This window comes from Tachysurus vachellii, chromosome 25, assembly GCF_030014155.1.
Source record: "Tachysurus vachellii isolate PV-2020 chromosome 25, HZAU_Pvac_v1, whole genome shotgun sequence".
NCBI classification, from domain to species: Eukaryota; Metazoa; Chordata; class Actinopteri; order Siluriformes; family Bagridae; genus Tachysurus; species Tachysurus vachellii.
The window spans coordinates 10,941,578-10,964,077 of NC_083484.1; the positions used below are offsets into that span (position 1 = coordinate 10,941,578).

Genomic DNA, 22,500 nt, shown 5'->3' on the forward strand with positions numbered 1-22,500 from the left:
AAGAAACCTTGAACAACCCTTTTTTCTTTTAATAATAATGTAATGTTAGTTGGGTGCATGCTGGTGCAGTGGGTAGCATTGCTGCCTCCCAGCTCCAGCATCCTGTGTTTAATCCAGAGCTTGGGTTACTGTCAGGAGTTTTGCGTGTTCTCCCTCAGGGTTCTCCAGTTTCTTCATGCTGTCCAAAAACATGCAGGTAGGTAGATTGACTGCTCAAGATTGCCCCTAGGTGTGTGTATGTGTGTATTTGTGTTTGTGTGTGAACGGTGGCCTGTAATGTTGTCCCATCTGGGATGAATCTTTCACCTTGTGTCTAGTGTCCCTGTGATTGACTTTAGACTCTGAACAGAATAAAGTGCCTATTAGCTATTTGCTACTTCTTATTTCATGGAATATTTTTATATTTTGATATTGGCACACACCTAGTAAACATTTTATAGGTAAAAACATTACCAGCACAAAAAAAACATAAATTCAGAGTTACTTTTCAGTATTTTTAACCATCACTAAAATATATGTTGCTCAACTTTAAAAGAAGAACCGTAATATCCAAGGATTAGCTCAACCTTGTAACAAAGTGTTTCTCATTGCTGGTCCTGGTGTACCACATGCTTACACACACACACACACACACACACAGTTTATTCCTCTTACCTAGGTAATGACTTCAATCACACCAAAATCTGCTTTCTTGACGTTTGACGTCATTGACTCAGCCACTGTTATTTTGGTTCCCTTTTCTGGCGATATGCCTGTGTACTGTATCTTATGCCTGTATAAAGGCAAAACAGTGAACTTTGACCTGTAAGTGTGTGCTTATGAGTGAGCAAAAGCAATTCCATATGTGTTTGTTTCTAGTAGTCCAGCGTAAGTTCTTGAGAGACCGATCCTCTAATACATTCCGCACATTTCCCACTGATGAAGCAGAAATTAAATAGAGAAACCTCTCTCTCTCCCCCTCACTCTTTTCCTCATGCTTGCTCTCTCGCACTCTCCAACCAAGATAAACAAAACCGCCGTTCATTTACTCTACTCATAACAAACAGCAGATTCCTAATATATAACTGGTGAGTGCAGAAATATTTCAAGCCTGCCTAACCCATTAATGTCCGATCTGGTTTGCTGTGCAGTGTGAAGGAGAAGAATGGCTGATGTCATAGTTTGGTGATATAACTGAAAAATTCCACACAGAATTTTTGAATGAAATGCCATTGGGCGGTAAAGAAACTCACCGGTGATGTCATGGTCTGATAGCTGTGTTTTTTTTTATTTAGATCATCAGATTTGGGTTGATAGATCAGATAGTCCAGTGTTGTGTAGGCAAAACGTAGAAAAAAAGGATCGGCTGCCTGATGTAGAAAAAAGGAAGCCAAATATAGCGTCAATGCTGGAGTGAATTATTTGAATGGCATTGTGTGTCATAGTGGACTGAAAGATAAGTGAGAATGGACAGTGAGTGGAGCAACGATTTGAATATTCCACTCTAGCTTCAGGGCCTGGTTACTGGAAGTTCCATAGTCTGTAAACACAGCCAAAATGTAATAGATAGACTAACAAGCTCGTGCCAGGTTTATTTTTAAATACCCGCTACATCATATGGCTCAACCTCGGGTCTCTCAAACTCAGTAGACCTGGAGTACTTTAAAAAATGTTTCAATATCAAGTCAAGTCATTTTTAACACTTTTGTTTAATTAAAATGAACCTGAAAAAAAAATCAATATGTGTTGTTTTATCATTTTTTTCCAAGTTTAGTGATGGAAGAAATAAGTCTACATGAAAAAAAAAATCAACGTTCTGGTCTTTCTCGTTCTACAGTTCACTCTCCTCCAGACTATCTGTGTGTCTCTCCCCCTCTTTTTCCTTTTCCTTTTTTGCCCTCCCTTGAGCTCTTGCAGATATTGATCTTTGATGTGTGTGTGTGTGTTTCCAAGCAAAGTCTTATGTATGGTCATGGAAGTTCCTATATGGAGGAACCAAAGTTAGACCCACAGACACCATATAGTTATCCTTAGATATTGTATATAGATTGACGCCTGCTCATTCACACGATTCAGCAATCATGTCAATCAAGTGGCAGAAGCATAATCCATCAAATCATGTCACAAACCTTCAAGAGGTAATTTTTTTTTATCAAACATCAATGGAAAGGGGAACTGTGGCTTGGTTGTGGGCTCATTGAAACTGGATCTAGTCAGAACTTTTTCTTCAATTTAACTGTATGGGTGAGTTTCTGTCAGCTGTAGCCTCATATTTTTGCCCTTGGCTGACAGAAATGGATCCCAATGTAGTTTTCTGCTTTTGCTGGTAGTTTTCACACCAATCAGTTTATACTCTAGAGTCTCTTGCTTGTGGAAATACCAGGAGATCAGTAGCTTTTGATACCCAAACCTACCACCATGCCATGAGTCAAAGTCATAGGGTTCACATTTTTTCCTCATTCTGATGTTTGATGTGAACATTAATTTAAGCTTTTGACCTGTATCTGAAAGATTTTAAGCATTGCATTCCTGTCATTTCATTGGTTGATTAATCTGCATTAATAAAGATTGTATAGGTGTTCTTAATAATTTCATAATAATATTTATATTTTAATTTTAATAAAATGTATGTGAATAGAAATGTTCAGGAATATGGGCTCCAACATATTATATTATATTATATTATATTATATTATATTATATTATATTATATTATATTATATTAACTTAAACACAACAAGGTGCACAAAAAACAATATTTGAAAAACTAACATGAATGGGTGAGCAATATGTCAAACATTTTATATCAGAATATGTCAGGATAAGTATTGCTCAACATTCTTTTGTGTGTTAATCATATGGCCAGTGTCCAAAAATAATACAACAAATTGAGTCACGCAGTGTTTTTTTTTTCTTTACAATTCAAACAATGCATGTTGAGGTGGAGAGCATGTACGTGTGTAAGTGTGTGTGTATGTTGAGAGGCTGTTGAAGAGGCTGGATTTATTCAGTGGTTAAATGGGCAGGGTCATTAGAGAACCGTCCACTTTTCAAATACAATGGAAATCAGATAAGCAATGAGAGGTATAAAGGAAGAATAAGGGATAAAAATGGAGTGAGAGGAAAGCCATGTTGTTTCTGTGTGTTAAGAAAAGGTGCTCAGGCATGATAGAGCTGCTTTCGAAGTGCTCTCCAAAAAACGCTGGAGCCTCAGCACTCACACAAAAGCTCTGCTGTGATCTGTTTCCTGTTTGTGTATGCATATATGTGTGTATGCCAACTCTTTTGCAATACAGCAAGAAGGTGTATGGAAAAATACCGCATGCTTTCAAACACCATCAGGTCTTTATACACACATACTGATGAGAACATGGACTCAGGCTGTTCAGCAAGATGTGCAATCCATCCTGCTGAGAATATAATTACAGAAATGTCTTCAGTGCTGCCTTGAAATGTGTTCTTAAAAACTGTCATTTTGCATTGGAATTCAAAAATGCCTAGGAGAGAAGGAGAGATATAGAGACTGGGCCTTTGAGTCTGCGTGGCAGCAGTGGCCCTCGATATCCGCCTCACCAGAGGACTGATGAGATAGCAGACAGTCTCAGCCAACAAGACCTGAGGCCAGGAGAGAACTTCCAATCAGAGTTTGAGGGGTAAAGTGAGATGAGCTTGACCCAGAGATTGACCCCATACCTCTCTGTGGCATGCCAATGTGTGTATATCCTCAACCGTATCTGCGTTACGGCACGCTAATTCACACTGAGACGGGAAAGCACATTTGTGTACCTATTACCTTACATGCACCCATATTTCCTGCCACTTATGTCATGAAGAGCGTTAAGCTGGTCTTGGCAATTATTCATCGTACATCTTTAGCTCCATTTTAGCTGTTAAAAATGGAACAGTGGCGGGCCAGAGGCTGGGAAAGTCCCTCTCGCTCTCTTGAGAGTGTGGCGATCACTTTGATACACACTGTAATCGGCTCGCTCCGTTACACACCGGCACGCAGCTACTTCTCCGGTGATACCACCGCAGCCAGCAGACCCTCCTACCTCAACCCGAATATACGAAACACGAGAGAGTTGAGTGCGAGGTCTTTCCCTCCCTCTGCTTTTTTTTTAAACTTTACTCTACTGCCATGAGTATGTGTTTTGTGTTTTAGGGGGAACTTAAAACCTCGCGTTCTCTTTAAAGGGTTGAGACAAGCTCTCTGTGAGATAAGCCAGGTAAAGCCACTCTGCTGGGAGTGGGTGATTTGAGCAAAAAGGCTCATTTCCCAGAACCACAAAGGTTTGTACATGTATATGTGTGGTGTTTAAGAGATAGACAGCGAGAGAGAGAGAGAGAGAGAGAGAGAGAGAGAGAGAGAGAGAGAGAGAGAGAGAGAGAGAAAGAAAGACAATATATCCTTACGTTGTACAATAAAAACTGATCTCATGTCATTTAGTCTTTCAATAGGATGAAACCAAATATGGCTAACAGGACATTCTGTACAAGCCATTACGTTCAAGTCTTTGTCCATTGTATTTGTATTTGTATTCACACATAGAGACAAAAAAAAGTATTGGGCACTAGCTGGTTGGACCCCCAAAAATTCCTAACACTAAAAAAGTATTTCAGACTAAATACTTAGACTTTTAAAAATACATTACAAATCATAACGGAAAATAACAACATAACACAAATGTAAAGGAATAAAATCAAAAATATGTTTACATAAATAAAGGAAATAATTAAATATATAAAAATAGTAAAAAAAAAAAATTAAAATGTACTCTAAGAGATACTCAAGAGCTAGAATATTTTCTGTCCATCTGTTTAAATTTCAATGATGATGGAAATGCCTTTAGAAATACACTGTAAATCCAAAAGGTGTGTGTTCACCTGACCATCAGACAATGTGGTTCATCCCCAAACTGATACAACATAGTTAGAAGCACACTGTTCTATACATTTACATTACATTTACATTTACAGCATTTGGCAGACGTCCTTATTCAGAGCGACGTACAAAAGTGCTTAAATCTCTAACATTGAATACATTAATGCTGGCTCACTAAGTTACATACTTAAGATACCATGAGTTTAAAACATTTGTTCAAAGTTACAATGAAAAAGTGTCAAAGGTGTTTTTTTTTTTTTTTAAATGTAAAAGATAAGGAAAGAAGTGCTAGTTGAAGTGTTTCCTGAATAAGTAGGTCTTCAACCGCCGCTTGAAAATAGCCAGTGACTCAGCTGTCCGGACCTCTAGGGGAAGTTCATTCCACCACCTTGGTGCCAGTACAGAGAAGAGTCTTGTAGTATACTTGCCTCTTACCCTGAGAGATGGTGGAACCAATCGAGCAGTGCTGGTAGATCGGAGGGTGCAGGGGTGCAGTGCGAGGAGTGATGAGGGCTTTGAGCTAAGAGGAGGCTGGTCCATTTTTGGCTTTGTAGGCCAGCATCAGTGTTTTGGATCTGATGCGTGCAGCTACCGGAAGCCAGTGGAGGGATCGCAGCAGTGGGGTGGTATGCGAGAACTTTGGCAGGTTGAAAACAAGCCGGGCAGCTGCATTTTGGATCATTTGCAGAGGACGGATTGCGTTTAAAGGTAGACCTGCCAGCAGTGCATTGCAGTAATCCAGTCTAGAAATGACAAGAGACTGAACAAGTACCTGAGCAGCCTGTGTGGACAGAAATGGCCGAATCCTTCTAATGTTGTAGAGAAGAAACTGACATGAGTGAGTCACATTAGCAACATGAGAGGAAAAGGACAGTCGATTGTCCATGGTTACCCCAAGGTTGCGAGCTGTGGCTGAAGGGGAGAGTGTCTATATACTGTATGCTGTAGCGTTACAGTTTCCCTTGAATAACCAGACCCAAATCTATTCTAGCATGACAGTGCACCTGTGCACAAAGTGTGCTCCATGAAGTCATGGTTTTCTGAGTGTGGTCTGAAAGAACACCAACCGTCCGTGCAGCTCCTGACATCACTAATGCTCTTGTGACTGAATAAACACAAATCCCCACAGCCACATTCTAAAAGTCTAGTGGAAAGCCTTCCCAGAATTAATATTATTATTATAACAGCAAAGGGTGGATTAAATCTGGAACGGGATGTTCATATGAGCGTCAGGGTCAAGTGTCTACATAGTCATATAATGTAAGTTGATAAGTATAAAGTTATAGCTAAAAATAGCATTGGCTTTTGTGAAGACTATGAAATGGAAATAAAGTAGCTAGCAGAAAGATAGTGATTGTATTAGATTTTTCCCTAAGGAAAGTCTGCTTAATGGTAGCTAGCTATCGAGCTAGCTAGCTAGATAAAATGGGAATGGAAACATACTCTATTTAATACAGTACTGTTTGCAGGTCATGTAATCAATGTTAATGTACAATTAGCAATAAATATATTAACAAGATTAACAAGAAATCTGAAAAATTTTAAATTTGAAAAATTTTGTTTCACATCAAAGAAATTTCAGACAGAAACACTAACCTGTATCTCTAAAAGTCTTAGGGGAAGAAAAATGTCTGGCAACTGGGTCAAAACATGCATCCCAACTCAGAAGATCATCCTCACCTTGGTTTTGGGGGGTTTGAGATGTTTCTAAAAAAAATCTATCAAAAATCTAATTTCACACATTTCTCTGAAATACTATGTAAACCAACATATCTTTTTTTACCCTCCATGAATTCACACTATTATAGCTTGAAAATTAGGCTGTAATGACCGAAAACATCCATAATAAAGATTAAAAAAAGGAAAATGAAAGGAAAAAAAGAAACATTGAACATAAAAAAATTCCTAAAACCCAGGCATTTGGATAATATTGTAATATAAAACTGATTGCAGGTTGATTTCATAGTATTTAAAGAAGATTATTTTAATCTTAAAAAATAAGATTATTTATCATAAAAAAAAAATCCCTCTCTGTCCAAACATTTAGATAAGAGCTACACCACACCACTCTCTCTTCCACACTTCTGAATCATATCCTTACAGAACACAGACACACACTCACCCACACACACACACACGTTCATATAAAGTGAGAATCAACACAACACTCATGGTCAAATCCCTGGTAAAAAAAAATAAGTATTACTAGTTCACAAATGCACGAAGCATAAAGGAGGCATGAATTCTAATTAATGACAAAACTTGTGAATTGTGATCTATCACTGAAACGCAAAGTACAATTAATTTAACACATTTTTCATGATGTTTAAGATAAAAACGGTTTACTTTCTGCTTGCACATTCGAAAGAACACGTCTGGGTGAGGGTTCTATTTAAGGAAGTAAATAGAACGTGTTAGAACCCAGATATCGCAACCAAAATTGTAATAGTTATTGATATGTTATAACATTGTCCTCCCAAATTATATCATGCTTACAGGAGACATATAAACAGTCACAAGTGTGAGCATGCTAACTCATTGTCAGCATTTAATCCTAACTTCTAAGTGTGGCCTTGTAAATAGTTGAACTTCTCAAGTGTGAGGCATTTTAGACAGAAAAAAAAGACTTAAAGGAGGGTGAGTGCAAGTTTATATTGTGCTTTCTTGCTTGGTAATAAAGGAAGTTACAATAAAATTTTTTATTTTTTTTTTTTTTTTTTTTTTTTTTATATTTACACCAAATGAGCAAGTCAGAGGCAACAGTGGCAAGGAAAAACTCCCTGAGACTACATGAGGAAGAAACCTTGAGAGGAACCAGATGCAAACATGAACTTGAGAGTGTGATTAAATAATGTCATTTCTACAACTGTATATAGGCATCTAATTCTGTGTGACTCGAATATAGATGATCCATGGAAGACTAATAATAAAAAACAAACAGGCCTTTATGTTATGGACACATGTGGAAGAGACTATAAGATGTGGTAATTTCTGTTTTACAGTAATTTTTGGTAACATGTTCTTTTGGCTTAGTAAGTTCAAGAAAGAGGAAAAAAGAAGCTGGAGAGTGAATGATTGTTTACAGAAGGTTTAATGTAAGTGGTAACAGGAGCTTGGATGGTCAACTTGTCTTGGATGTTCCACAACATGAAACAATAGAACAGAAAACTTTATTTTTTCACATAAACATTATAGCAGAGTGAAATTCTTTCTTCAGATATGCCAACTTTGGAGTTCGGGGTCAGAGGACAGGGTCAGCCATGATATAGTTCCCCTGGAGCAATAAGGGTTAAGGGCCTTGATCAGGGGCCCAACAATGGTAGCTTTTCAGTGCGGGGCTTGAACACTGATCCTCCGTAAAACAACCAAGCGCCTTACAGAAAATGAATAAAAATGTATGATGTGTCTGTCATTCTCTATAAAAAAGTTAATCATTGACAATTTAGTGTGGTATAAAAGGAATAAACGGTGGTATAAGTAACTCCACTTTGCATTGGTCAACACTGCACCACCATCTCACTGATTCATTTCTTATAACAACATACCCTCATCTAAGTGCCTTATAACTCCTTTGTCTTTATCTTTATGTCAGGTGAGATCAGATGAGATCCTGCACATTAACTTTATGTACCAAATGTTATGTTATTGGTGCAGTGACACTAAACTAATTGGTGCAGAGACATCACTAAACTTCACAGTGACACTTTAATTAAAGTTTACTTTAATTTAATTATGTGTATTAAATAATTATTTATCAAAGCCACAGGAAAGAATGTCAACAATGAACGTTACAATTTCTCATAAAATTTCTGGTAAGCATAGAGATTCACACATACGCACACTTTAATATACAAAACATCCCATTTGGCTCTTTCGCCCGTTTGCTGAAACACTCTATATATGAATCATCCTTCAAGAATCATTCTAATAAGCGAACTCGTCAGGCCTTATTGGTTGAATATAAAAGAACACACATTTCATGCAAATGAAAAGAAACTGCATTCCACGTTTAACAACTAACCATGGAGGCTGAAGAAACCCGCCTACACGAAACCAACAGGTTAAAATACTACGTGTCTTGATACTGATTCAGAGAGGTTCAGTTCAATTCATTTCAGGAATTCATTTAACTACTGTGATATAAATATTCAGAGGATCTGAATAGAAATTAGAGAAAAAAGTGTCAGTTGTTGTATTTCATTGTGGTTTAAGCACAAAACAAATATCCAATGCCGAAATGCAGTTTTTAATCATTTGTGTTATGTTTGTATTGCATCATTGGATCACAGATTCTTTTCAGCCGCTAGATCGAACATTTATTAAAGGCATTGGATTGTAATGCAATTAAGATTATACATGAATGAACCAGAAACAGTGCCGTTATCAAATAGGCCGTAGGTACAAGACAGAAGGTGATGGATACAGCTTTAGTACAGCAGCATGACTGCGAGTGTGATATCACATTTATCTTCTAAACAGTTTTACTTTTTCTCCTTAAATGGAAATAGATTCAGAAGAAGCTTCACACTGTAATTCGGTTATGTAATGGTTAAACTTAGGAACAAATGTTTGTTTTAACTCAGACAAAAGTTTGTTTTAAGTCAAAACAATGGATTAAGTTAAATTCTTGAAAACTTGAGTTTAATATCCAAATCTGGAGTTAAAGAGAGGACAAATGATATTGTGATCAATTATGGGGATTTCATAGCCTAGTGGTGAGTTCGATTCCCACTTCCTGGGCCCCTGAGCAAGGCCCTAAACCCTCAGCTGTATAAAAAAAAATGATTTAAAATGTAAGTCGCTCTGGAAAACATCTGCTAAATGCTTTAAATGTAAATGTTTTTTTGGCACAGAATCTTAAAAACAAAAACATTTTCGTACAGAAATCATTTCCATTTTTTCATGTGTCAGCATGTATTTTTTGTATTTTTTCTTGACCTCAAACTTGCAACCGCAAGACCTCAACACTAAATCCTTATTTTGTTTTTTTTTTCTTTAAAAGAATGTTTTTTAGAGCTTGCAGAAGTGTGGGTTACTGAGGGAGAAAAAATTAACGAAAGAGGTTAATGTAACCTGAAAAACCAGAAGCCTCTAGAGACCTTCATTATACTTAAGCTATTCTGAGAGAGCTTGTAAGAGTAGCCTGGATGTGTGTGTGTGTGTGTGTGTGTGTGAGAGAGAGAGAGAGAGAGAGAGAGAGAGAGAGTGATATACTCTGGGGAATCCCTTTTTCAAGAGCAGTCTTATCAACTTGAGTCATCTGAAAACTGAGGGGGTGAAAGTAGAAGAATGTATTTCATTGTTTGTACGTCCTGTGTGTGTACACGTGCCTTTATTATCTTTATTATGTGTATTAAAATGTGCACAAATGTTCTCAGGATCATCTTAGACCCCATCGTGACCCTGAATTGAATAACGAAAAGAAGCTAATGAGATGAATGAATGAAGGTGTGTCACTGTGTGTTCATTTCTTCTTCATTGAATCCTCCTAAATATCATACAACGTTAAAACACTAATAATAATAATAATAATAGTAACAATAATAATAATAATTATTATTATTATTGTTACTATTATTATTATTATTATTATTATTATTATTATTCTGAGATATATAATAATAATAATAATAATAATAATAATAATAATAATAATAATAATAATAGCGAAGAAAAGCATAGTTCATTGTAAGGCAAATAATATTAATAGTATACAGATGAGAGGTTATAGAAAGAATAAAAAATCTAATCCAAAATGCAAAAATCATAATAAAAAATATTATTTGTATAGTAATAATAATATATAATATTGTATACTGTGTATAATAATAATGTATTTCTATTAAAAAATATATGAATTACTTAAATTTGTATAGTTACAATAATATTCTTGTTTAATTGTTACGTATTTAATTCATTAATTACTATTATATCTCATCTAAAAGTGCAAAATGATATTAAATAAATACTGCACATATAAACATTTAAATGCAGTGAAAAATAAGTTAAATCATCAAGGCTAGTTAAAAGCTAAAGTAAAATAACATGCAGGCTGCTGTAGTTTTAAATCATTAATAAGTGGAGGTGAATGTTTCATAGTAATGTGTGTTTTTTAATGCATAAAAAACAATCGGCTGATTCACCACTCAAGGTCCATATTTGGAATATGGATAACACGGCTAGCGCTGGATGATCTAAAAGACAAGATCTGGAGAGTAGTTTATCAGGTGTTCAGAGATATATGAAGGTGCTGTATTTGGAAATACAGAGATTTATAAACTAGTAGTAAATTTTATCAGGAGTCCTGATAAAAGTTCTCTAGTACATGTTAATATTCTGCCTGAATTGTAGGATGTCCTGCGTTACATAGTAATAGACACAGTGAGAAACCTCACAGTGAAACGTGCTTCCACATGCCTGTACTTGTCTTATTCTAGTCAGAATCCTTTTACTGAAAGTTGCATCATCAGCTTGGTATTATGGAAAATGTCACACTTACTTAACCAATGAATACACAAAAGCTGAATGATCACTTTTGGGAAATGGGCCTGGCTAATGTACTGGCATGAAGTCTGGGTAAAGACTAGTGCCAATGATGGGAACTCCACCACGCATTTCTAAATGTTACTGACTTTAAACGTGTTCGACCAACACGTAAAAGGTCACGCATTAGCAATAGCATATCCCTTTTGTGAGAGCGTATGTATGTACAGTAGATATGAGAGTGAACCCAAGCTGTAAATGTCAGGATTCTGATTCACGCAATTAGGTATTTTTCTCTCACACGATACCTACCGCTGTTTGTATTTTTCATCTTACTGTGTCCACTGTGTGAATCATACTGTGAGATTCTGGCTTAAATCCATCAATCATAAATGAGATTACTTAAAGACGTAAGGAAACCATGCATATTTTTAAATAATGACTTCGTATAATTAAATCATTTTGCAGTCCTTTCCTGTTCAACGATTATCCCATATCATGGGACAGAAAATGTAAACTTACAGTTTTCGACAATCGTTCACATTTTCAGTAAACGTTCACATTTTCAGTGATTTAAAAATATACAATTAATAGGAAATCTACATTCCAATCTATAATTCAGTAGAATATACAAATAAGGCTAGAAAACAAGAATTCCTTAAAAATTATTTTTACTTTCAAACTAAACAAAGTCAATATTTACTGCACATATTACTGTAACATTAATGTTTATCAGAACATTTTTACTGACCCAATAATGCAGAAGTCATAAAATAAACATACAATTTTTACAGAAAAAGATGAAAATGTGACTAGGACATTTTTAGTATTTTATTGCAATTATTTAATAGAAAATAGAGCCTAACTGACAGATAAAATATTAAATATAAACAGATAGTTAAAATGAATGGTTTTAAAATGACACTAAAAGACTAGTGTTTCTTCATTTCCTAATTGAACATGACTCAATGACTTAAAGTGATCTTTCAAATCTACATTTCAACAATGTACAAAAACATCGTTTCTTTTGTTTGCTGTTAAAAAAATTTAAATTAATCAAAGTAATATTAAAAAATATATGGATTTAGCTGTGCTTTAAAATGGATAGATGGAGCTCGACAAATATTGAATGGTTTAATAGTTAAAATTACACTGTCTGGTGGAACAACAGTCATGCTGTCTGGTTGGGAGGGATGTTATACGCTCTCTCTCCACATCAATCACAGTGATGCTAGACAATCATAGATAACTGTGAGAAAGCAGATAGCTCTGTCCACTGAATGTTTCTCTGCCCTGTGATGCAGCATGAGCAGCAGTTCAAAAGGACTGGCTTCACATGGCTCAGAAGAAATATAGGTTAATTTCAAATAATTTCAATTCAATTTATTTGTATAGCGCTTTTAACAATTGAACTTGTCTCAAAGCAGCTTTACGAAAGCATTGAAACATTCATTCATCATCATTCATTCATTTTCTACCGCCTATCCGAACTACCTCGAGTCACGGGGAGCCTGTGCCTATCTCAGGTGTCATTGGGCATCAAGGCAGGATACACCCTGGACGGAGTGCCAACCCATCACAGGGCACACACACACTCTCATTCACTCACGCACTACGGACAATTTTCCAGAGATGCCAATCAACCTACCATGCAACCTACCGTCTTTGGACCAGGGGAGGAAACCGGAGTACCCGGAGGAAACCCCCGAGGTACGGGGAGAACATGCAAACTCCACACACACAAGGTGGAGGCGGGAATCGAACCCCGACCCTGGAGGTGTGAGGCGAACGTGCTAACCACTAAGCCACCGTGCCCCCCAGCATTGAAACAGAATAAAAAAATTTTAAGTTCAAACTAAATTGCTTCCTCCCTGGTTGCTAGCTGTCATAAGATCTACGAGAACTGGTTGATCAGTGGGAGCTGACAGATGACCAAATTGTGAGAGAAAAAAGCAACAAAAAATTTGACTTTCCTGGAATATTGAACAAACTACAATTACTGATGCCTTCATATTTACATAATGCATTACCTTACCCTTAGATCAATTTGAATTCAATTTAATTTCATTTGTTTAGCGCTTTTAACAATCGATATTGTCTCAAAGCAGCGTAACAGAACATAAGAACATAATATGGTACAAAGGTTCAAGATTACTATTAGATTTATATTTAAACGTGTTTGTATTTTTCCACAATGAGCAAGCCTGAGGTGACTGAGGCGACTGAGGTGAGGAAAAACTCCCTTAGATGGAAGAGGAAGAAACCTTAAGAGGAACCAGACTCAAAAGTGAAGCTCATCCTCATTTGGTGACACTGGAGGGTGTGATTATAAACTGTTATAAACACTGGAGAGTGTTATCATGAATAACGTCTTTTCTACAGTCAAATACAGTCCGACAATTATGTATCGATAAGGAAGTTGTTCTCCTAATAACTTTGCTAATGAATAAACACTGTTCACTCAAGTAGTCGCTCTGCTAATCCATTCATTTCCGCTGTGAACTTTTCTTGGAGTGAACTTTTCAGTTTGTTGAATAGCAAAATGCTTTGTGTTAATTTTCATCTTAGTTATTCTACATGACCTGATAGAAGGTTATCGTTTGATGCCAAATTTCATTCCTACAATGAAAAGGAAGGATTTGTGTGTTGCATAATATGCTCACACACCATCCAATAGGTAACATGTAGCCTGTTTCCATTTGCATATACTGTGTTCCGCAGTGAGTCATGAGAGTTAATGTAAGTCATAAAGGTCTTGCAGGCTTCACCTGTGAGCAACTGCTGAGCAATCAGATATACTACACTAAACATCTTACAGCCAGCCGCCTACAGAGTTCACATCCAGACCACTTCTACCACCTCCGCACTTACCTTTATCTTTAAAGAATGGGACTGCATTGTACAAATGGGTGTGAAACAATATGAATGGGAGTTTCTTTTGGAGACAACGCAGTGTTTAAAGGCGGATACAAACTGGTATTTCTGCCTCCAGACACATCTGTCTTTTAGAGAGCAGTTGAAAGATTGCTGACATGCCATTTTATATACTTCAGTTCGTCATAATAATCCGCAAATCCTGTAACGATTGAAATGGTTTAAAAGTGTACTTTGGCAGTTGTTGCTTTTAAACACAAATCGTTTCGAGATACATATTTAGCGAGCTATCGTTTACTGTTGCTGCCTTTGGCTCCTGTCTCGTATGTCCATGAAAATATTTGGGCAGTTCTGGGTTTAAAAGTCAAAATATCACTCATCTTTTCAACAATTTGAATACTTCAGTGAAACCATTACAATAATTATTCCTTTTTCTACTTTTGTGACAGACCCAAAACATCAGATGGTATAGGAAATTTTAATGCGGCATTACATTAAGAATGAACCTGAATACAATATATGTTGGATTGAAACAAACAAACTGGTCAAGCTGGGAATAAATAAATAACGTAAAACATTATGTGACAGCCAAAATTTTAATGATGCAAAGGATGGAAAAGCATGAATGCTTACATTCTCTCAAACAAATATCCACATATAAAATTTCCTCATTATTGGTACCTCTTCCAAAGCAGTGGCTGCATGTTTTCTCATGCAACACACAAGAAAACACTTATCTGACATTTCACTGACCTTCCACATAAAAACTGTGATACAACTAGCACTCAACAAGTAACGTTCAGCTTACAATAACCTGTATTCGTTTAACGGACGCATTTATCCGAAGTTGTCAGTAAAAGATAGTGTAAGATTTTGCAAATATTGTTGCGTTTAAACTCAGCAGCAAACACTATAGATGTTAAAATTAAATTAGCAAGTGTTGCAGCCTCGTGGGTGTCCTCTGGGTTTCCTGGTTTTCTCTTAATCCCCAAAATAGAAAAAATAAATGCAGGTAAGTAAAATGCCTATGCTAAATTGCCCCTAGGTGTGCATGATGATGGACTGGCATCTCCTTGTGTAGTGTGTAATCCCATTTAATGCCCACAATTCCAGCAAATCTGGTGATTATATAAGACACGTAATAAAGATGAGCCAGAAAATGCGGTAAATGCTCTTTTATTTTATAGGCATGTCATTTTCCATGAGGTTGATTAGCGTTGATGTTGCAACATCACATGCCGCTCAGGTATTGCATAAACATATTATTATAAGTCACTCCTGAAAAGAGTTTCTTAGTGATGAGTCAGCATGGTAAATGTCATACAGATATTCCGACACTCATCTTTTACTCTCTGATAGACAGGACTACCCCTGCCAGGAAAAGAAGGAGTCCTCTTTATTTTTTGGCATCGCTACTAAGCCGTGGTTCCTATCGTTCTGGCACAAACGTCGTGGATGTTTAATAAATGTTTGGGGAAATAAAAACGGTAAAATGTTTTAAATCACATTTGTTAAGCAAAATTTTAAGGAACCATACTCAAAAGGGAACCTGACTCAAAAGGGAACCCATCCTTATCTAGGTGACACTGTATAGTCTTACTGTAATCATTTCCTTTCTGTAACATCACACTATATACTCAAGTGCAATTGTGTAACCCAGAGCAAGATGTTAGACCAACATATGAGTATGAACATCAGCGTGATTTCTGAACTCATTATCGTAAATGGCATTTTCTTAAAGGCAAACACTTAAAATCGAGCCATGAGGGTTCTCCCATTGATACCACAAAGGTGGGACTTTTTTTTTTTGAGTCATCTCAAACATTATGCACAGTGGCCCCAATGTCAGTGACAATATGGTTTCTCACATAACCTTTGTCTTATATGCTCAGATCATTTCCTTCACCTGGGGAGTAGTTTTATTGGGGTCATCTCATGATTGGCCATTGGATGTATTCGAGAGACTGAAGCAGGGCCCGAAACCAAACACCCTTCAACCCTGTCAAGATTATATCAAGCATACATACTATTTTCAATCATTCAGATCATTTTGAAACACCTCATTGTAACATCTGAAGTGCAGTAGTAACCTTGACATGGCCCCAGACATAACACTCTAATATTGAGCTGCTGTTGAAGGCTGTGAGGTGTCAAGGTGTCTAATCTTGTAGTGCTTTCAAAATATAAGGCGTTTAAAACGAAACCTTCGAACCTTTACAACCGCTTGAATCATGATGCAGGAAGTAACAAACATTCAATCTTTCTGTATGTTGGGCTTCATGTAGCATTTATCTGTAAATACTGTAGGTTTGTAGAACTGCAGAAATGCAATGTGTTCTGGATATTTGAGAGAGAAAAAAATTCAATTTTTTGAAGGCAAGGGACAACTCCTTGAGGAAGAAACCTTGAGAGGAACCAGACTCAGAAGGGAACCCGTCCTCATTCGGGTGACACTTTACAGTAAATAGCGTAAATGTAACTTATGACAAAAGATGTGTTATGTAGCTGGATGTAGTTATTTTTTTTTTAGATTTTACATAATCATTTATTTAGCAGGTGGCTTGGAGGCCCAGTGAGTAGAGTTGCAACCTGACAGTTCCAGGGTCACCAGTTCAATCCTGGGCTCGGGTTACTGTTTGTAAGGTTCTTTGCATGTTCTCTCTTTGGGATTCCTGGGAGTTCTCTGGTTCCCTTCTACACTAGACTTCACCTAGGAGGAAACTTATATCTGAAGGTGCATCTGCACAGGAGTTGCATCCCATCCAGAGTAGCACCTGCACGTGCTTGTTGTAAAAACCAATCCAGAGAGAGAGAAAAAACGAAAGAAAAAAACACCTTTACTAATAATTCTTGTGCTAGTGGTAAAACGACAGGGGTCTGGAAAAGGGAATCCCCCGGCTCGTGCGCACTGACCCAGCTTCAAACAGATAATGCTTCTGCGCATGCGCGAGATCCAGAACTTTCAGATTAGCCTTAAGTGCTAACCCTCGAATTTACCGTTCGGACGGTTTTATAACGGCATTATTGACAAATAAATCCGCCGTAGAGATAACCTACGTGCCTTGTTGCCATTTTTATGCGACCTGAAAAGGCGTCAAGCGTCGAACGGCTACCTTTAACACGAGCTTAATGCTATTTTAGCTATTTTAGCTATTTGAACCCATGAGCTAGCGACAATCTCCCGTTACAACACGGCGGTGTCATGAGGTTGTTCCCTGGCAAGAAGAAACGGGGACACGCTTCCGCTAAAAATACCTGTCTACGACTATATTTGGATTGGCTGGAACACAATCAAATTTCTAAAATAAACGGACCCGCCCCGGTACAATGAATGAAGGATCAGCGCTCACACCACTGGGCTATATTTAGAAACAGTGCTTGCGTCAATCACGCGCCTCAGTGCGTCAGCCCTCTTCCCCGCCTCCACAAGATGGTCATTGGCCAGAATTAGAACGCGGCCAAGAAGTTTCGCGTGCTCTGATTGGCTAGAGCAGCTTCAGCATGAGTCGGTTAAGATTTTAATATTACGCTTCGTGAGAACGCCGGTGCGTTTTTTTATTAGTATTATTACTATCATAATTTTTTTTTAATTTCTGTTGATTAAACGTCTTAAAACTGAAGGTGGAAATAAAGTATTAATACAAAAACAAGTCAAAAATTAAACACAAATAGATATAGGTGAAGTTTCCTGATTTAAGAGGCATTGCTTGACACTTGACTTTACTTGTTATTTTCCTCATTTATTAATCTGTTCTATGGCCTTTAGGATTGAAATGAAAGCGTCTATATTTAATATATATTATTAATATATTATTAGTAAGTTTTGAATAGATTAGACTGCGTACAGTAGCCTAACTTTTTGCATGTATGCTATCTTGATGAATGCCAGGCTTAAATAATCATAATAATTTCAAATATGTTTCTCCTGAATGTTTAACAAGCTTTCTAATATTTTCTGTAAACAGCAGCCATTGTGACACTTAAGCCAGAGGCCATCACCCCTTTGTAAGACTGTGATATAACTAAACCGTGTTGTATTAGAAAAGTTAACTCATTAAAAATGTAAGTTACTCATCTTATTTAAGCTGTGATGTGGCAAAACCCTTCGCTGCTCATGATGGGGAAATATACTGTAATGTAACACGCCCTCCCGCGCCGTTTCAAACACTGTAACACGTAGAGTCAAAGTATAATCGTACTTCCCCCCTCTCTGTCCCTCTCTCTCTCTCTCTCTCTCTCTCTCTCTCTCTCTCTCTCTCTCTCTCTCCTCCCTCCTCTCTCTCTCTCTCTCTCTGTCTCTTTCTCTCTCTCTCTCTCTCCCCCTCTCTCCTCCCTCCTCTCTCTCTCTCTCTCCCTCCCTCCCTCCCTCTCTCTCTCTCCCTCTCTCTCTCGCTCTCTCTCTCTCTCTCTCTCTCTCTCTCTCTCTCTCTCTCTCTCTCTCTGGCAGGGAGCATATGTGTATACTGTACCAGGGGGGTGCGCTACAGTGCTTGCTCGACGTCACCTCTCCCATGGCGTCACATTGACGTAGCGCATACCAGGCTGCCTATGTAGAAGGCAGACGCGCATAAATGTGCTATTGGACTTTCTCTCTCTCAGCGTTACACATAAACAAAGGCACATTGCAACTTCATACCGGCGCGTCTTTCTTGTCCGTAGCCACTTCATGCCGAGCCGGTTACAGTGGAACTGAGCGGAGCACGGAGTACTTTTTATTCCACTCTTATTCTAAAAGAGAAATAAAAACACAAATAGAGATAGATTTTTTTTAAGGAAACCTGGTTATCTTTTGCGACCCACAAGATCTACTTGATTCATCTGAATTTTTAAACAGTTCTGCACAACTCTATTGGATATGCACAGGGAATTATTAGGGGTCTAAAAACATATGTAAAGACGGAACCGTCACAGCAAACAAGTAAGTAAACGCGTTTTAATTCTTTTTTTAATCTTTCTCACAACACGACTAGACCTTGGTTCGGTTTGTTAAGTTGTCAGTTTTTGTTATGTTGCCTTTTCTTTACACTGTTAAGGACTTTTAAAAAAAGTTTGCGCTGATGTGCGGTAACCTGTTGCGCACACTTAGGGAACAAACAGCCGTGTCTGAGGCGATTTCTCCGCTCCAGACGGCTGGATGGCTCTGAATCCCCGATTTAATTTGCGCAAGGTGGTCAGATTATCATCGGTTGTCATGGAAACGGGATGCCGCATCTTTTTTTGTGCCCCGGTTTAGCCTACACAGCGGAAAGCTCGCGCTCTCACACCGACACCGAGAGGCGTGCGCTTCGGCTACATCCCCAGACACTTTAAAACACATGTTAGGGGTTGCTTGTTTGCTTTGTGATCGCGCTTCCACACACAAGTGTAAAATCTTCGGGTTTTTTTTCTCTTTATTTTTCCGCTAATTTCACTCACATTAGATCTCTCCAGTGCCAATCCTAGTGGAAGCGACAGGTAGCTCGGGCGCGTAAAATATCCCATGGACAGTAACAGCATGTAGCAAAAAAATATGAATATGTGATAATCAGATGTTCAGTCTGATTATCACGTGTTTCTTCTCAATTTTTTTATTTCTAATAATGCACGATCCTTTGTTGTACTATTCACTTGACTGACTTGTGTCACTCCATGGTGTGTCGCATGGATGTTTTTTGTATATAGTGTCATATTGCACACATGATACTATAATGAAAGTGCGTGGTCAGAATAGAATAATAGAAAACGATGGAAAATGTCGTGCAAACGTTCATGCATATTTAAACAATCTCTATCTTTCATTAACAGAAAAGTATTGCTTTTGACAACCGATAATCACGCCCCCTCTTTATAAACACACACACACACACACACAATGAAAAATGAAGGAACTTTAAGTGCAATTAGGGTTCTGGGGTTAGGTAACTATTTGCATTCCTATTTCTAAAGACCTTTGTATCAAGGTTTCTGGAGGATCCAGATTTGTTAAGGGATGTTCCCGGATCTTCCTTTTATGAGTATAGGATTTATACATGCTGAATGACATCCAGTGATCATAAAGTATGAAGTTATTCAGCAATCCAAACTCTAGGCTACTCTATACCCGGTTAATAAAGGCCAGAGTTGCTTGGTGAGATGTGCAAAGTATCTTGTCTTTATGCCTCTAGCTTGTCTCCACTTTCACTGTCGAGTCCCGTTCCCTCAGCTAATTTACTGTACTTGTGTTATTTCTTTCCATTCCTTTGTCAGCTCTCTGTCCTTTTACTCGTCTATTTGCTGGAAGCCTCTCTCCAGCGCGCTTATTGAGCGAGGAGGCGAGCGCGTGCTTAAGGGCTCTCATGCGGTTCTCTAGGTTACCGGGGGCGCGAGCGGACCAGGGGCATTACACTCTCTCTCTCACTCACACACACACACACATATACACACGATTCTAGCCTGCTACTATCATAGTAGTATCATCTAAGAATCCTATTCGCGTGTGTTCTGAAAACAAACGAGCCACTAAAAAGGTACTGCTTTGTATATATATATATATATATATATATATATATATATATATATATATATATATATATATATATATATATATATAATTTTTTTTCAGGAATTATAGATTAATATATAATTAAAGATTATTTTTAGCACCCTTTTTTCAGTGTCTTTTTTTTTATTATTATTTTACCCTCAGTTACACAGCTTTATAAGCACTTAAACTTTTCCTGTTAGGAAACCTTAAAAGTTCTATGTAGAATGTGGTTCATACCATTGTTTCCCTTACAGTTAAGGTTAAAATTGGAACCCCTTTATGAAGCCAAGACTCCCTTTAAGTGTAACCATTATTTTGCCCTTGGAGTTCATTGCCTATTGATTAAATGTAGCTTATATGTAAGGCTTTTAATATTTAAGATGGACTTTGTATCCTGGTCAGTAAATCGTATTGTTTCTAATAACGTGTGCTAAATTACTCAAACCCTTTTCTAGCTCTGAGGATACGATCATAACTAAAATGTACAGCAGAAAGTAGAAATGTGATTCATCAGACTGCAAGAAGTGCGTTTTTCTGGGTGTAGACGTGGACTTCTTGGTGTAGAAAAAGAACACAATCAGGGATAAAGTATGGTTGACTCTTGACTTGACTTGAAAAATATACTGGTATAATAATACAGGTCTGTGATGGTGGTAACAGAAGACAGGCTAGTGCGTCAGGGAGGGGGCGCTAGTCTCTTTCAGATTACACAATATGCGACTTCTTTACTCTTCTGAGCTCCGGACAGTAAACATGACACTCCGTCCAGGTGCATTACTTGTATGTTAACGACTTACAAGTAGACGTTTTGTAAAGAAAAAAAATCATCCACAAAAGCAAATTAGACTATAGGTATCAGAGTTGTCATCTGTGTCGCGCTCTCACTTGGGCACATCATGCAAAGATTTATTTACTGGGTTGATGATTTACAAGAAAAAAATATATTAAAAAATAGCCCACGCTCATGGTTTTTATTATTGGTTTTGTTGGTGTTTGCATGCTGTTTTTTTTTTTTTTTTTTGTTGCTAAAACTTTTTTGTACTTTTTTAATGTATTTTCGTGAATTTAGATGATTGACTTGCTTTGTATGAGTTTCATTCAAATCAAATCGCAGCAATATCGATTATGAAACGCGTGGCGCGTATAGTTTTGTTGCATATTCACATTCTCAGTATACTGTTATAATCCTTTTCCGTTCCTGTTTTTTCACATGTTCGCATTTACTCATAATGTAAGAATAGTTTAACCAGGCCAGCGTGCTGCAATCGTGCGCAACATTTGTGGCTTTTGCGCAGTCATAGCACGTTTTTTTGTTTTGTTTTTTTAAATCGGAGTGTAGTAGTGGCTGCATAATCTACAACCTCATATGCACTCCATCTGACTTCTGTATCAGTAGAGATAATGGATGTATTTCTGCATTTAGCCTACTTTTACGCACAGGATCAAAAACGCTTATGTGTGCATGAGCATGCACGTGTGTATACTGTGGTGACTGATGTGCTAAGCTTTTTTTCTTCTTTCCCTCAGCAGACCCCGGTTCGGAAGAGCGCTTGCAGCCGAGCTCTGAGTCCCGGCTCCCGGATACGTGCACCGTCGCGCGAGCTGCTACAGCGCCGAACCCCCGCCGCGCGCCACCTCCGCCCTCCAAACCCAGCACGATTCAGCGAGCAAAAGGTCAACCAGGTAGCGCGATCCTAATTTCCTTTATGCTATTTTTCAAATGTATTTTCCGTCTGCACTGTATTTTCCCCCTAGATAGATAGATAGATAGATAGATAGA

At 37.7% G+C, this 22,500-nt stretch overlaps 2 protein-coding genes across 5 annotated transcripts in view; one reads left to right on the forward strand and one right to left on the reverse strand.

Annotated features, from left to right (window-relative positions):
• erp44 (endoplasmic reticulum protein 44) overlaps nucleotides 1-22,500 on the reverse strand; it is a 138,047-nt gene that overhangs the window by 42,106 nt on the left and 73,441 nt on the right. The gene's annotated exons all lie outside the window — the stretch shown is intronic.
• The window catches only part of nr4a3 (nuclear receptor subfamily 4, group A, member 3), a 28,051-nt gene continuing 24,272 nt past the window's right edge, over nucleotides 18,722-22,500 (forward strand). The window contains exons 1-2 of one of the 4 annotated variants that reach the window (XM_060861845.1): nucleotides 18,722-19,136; nucleotides 22,248-22,403. The gene's annotated coding sequence lies outside the window, so the exon portion shown is untranslated. The remainder of the gene's footprint in view (nucleotides 19,137-22,247; nucleotides 22,404-22,500) is intronic. The other 3 variants (XM_060861841.1, XM_060861842.1, XM_060861843.1) reach the window with 3 other exon arrangements.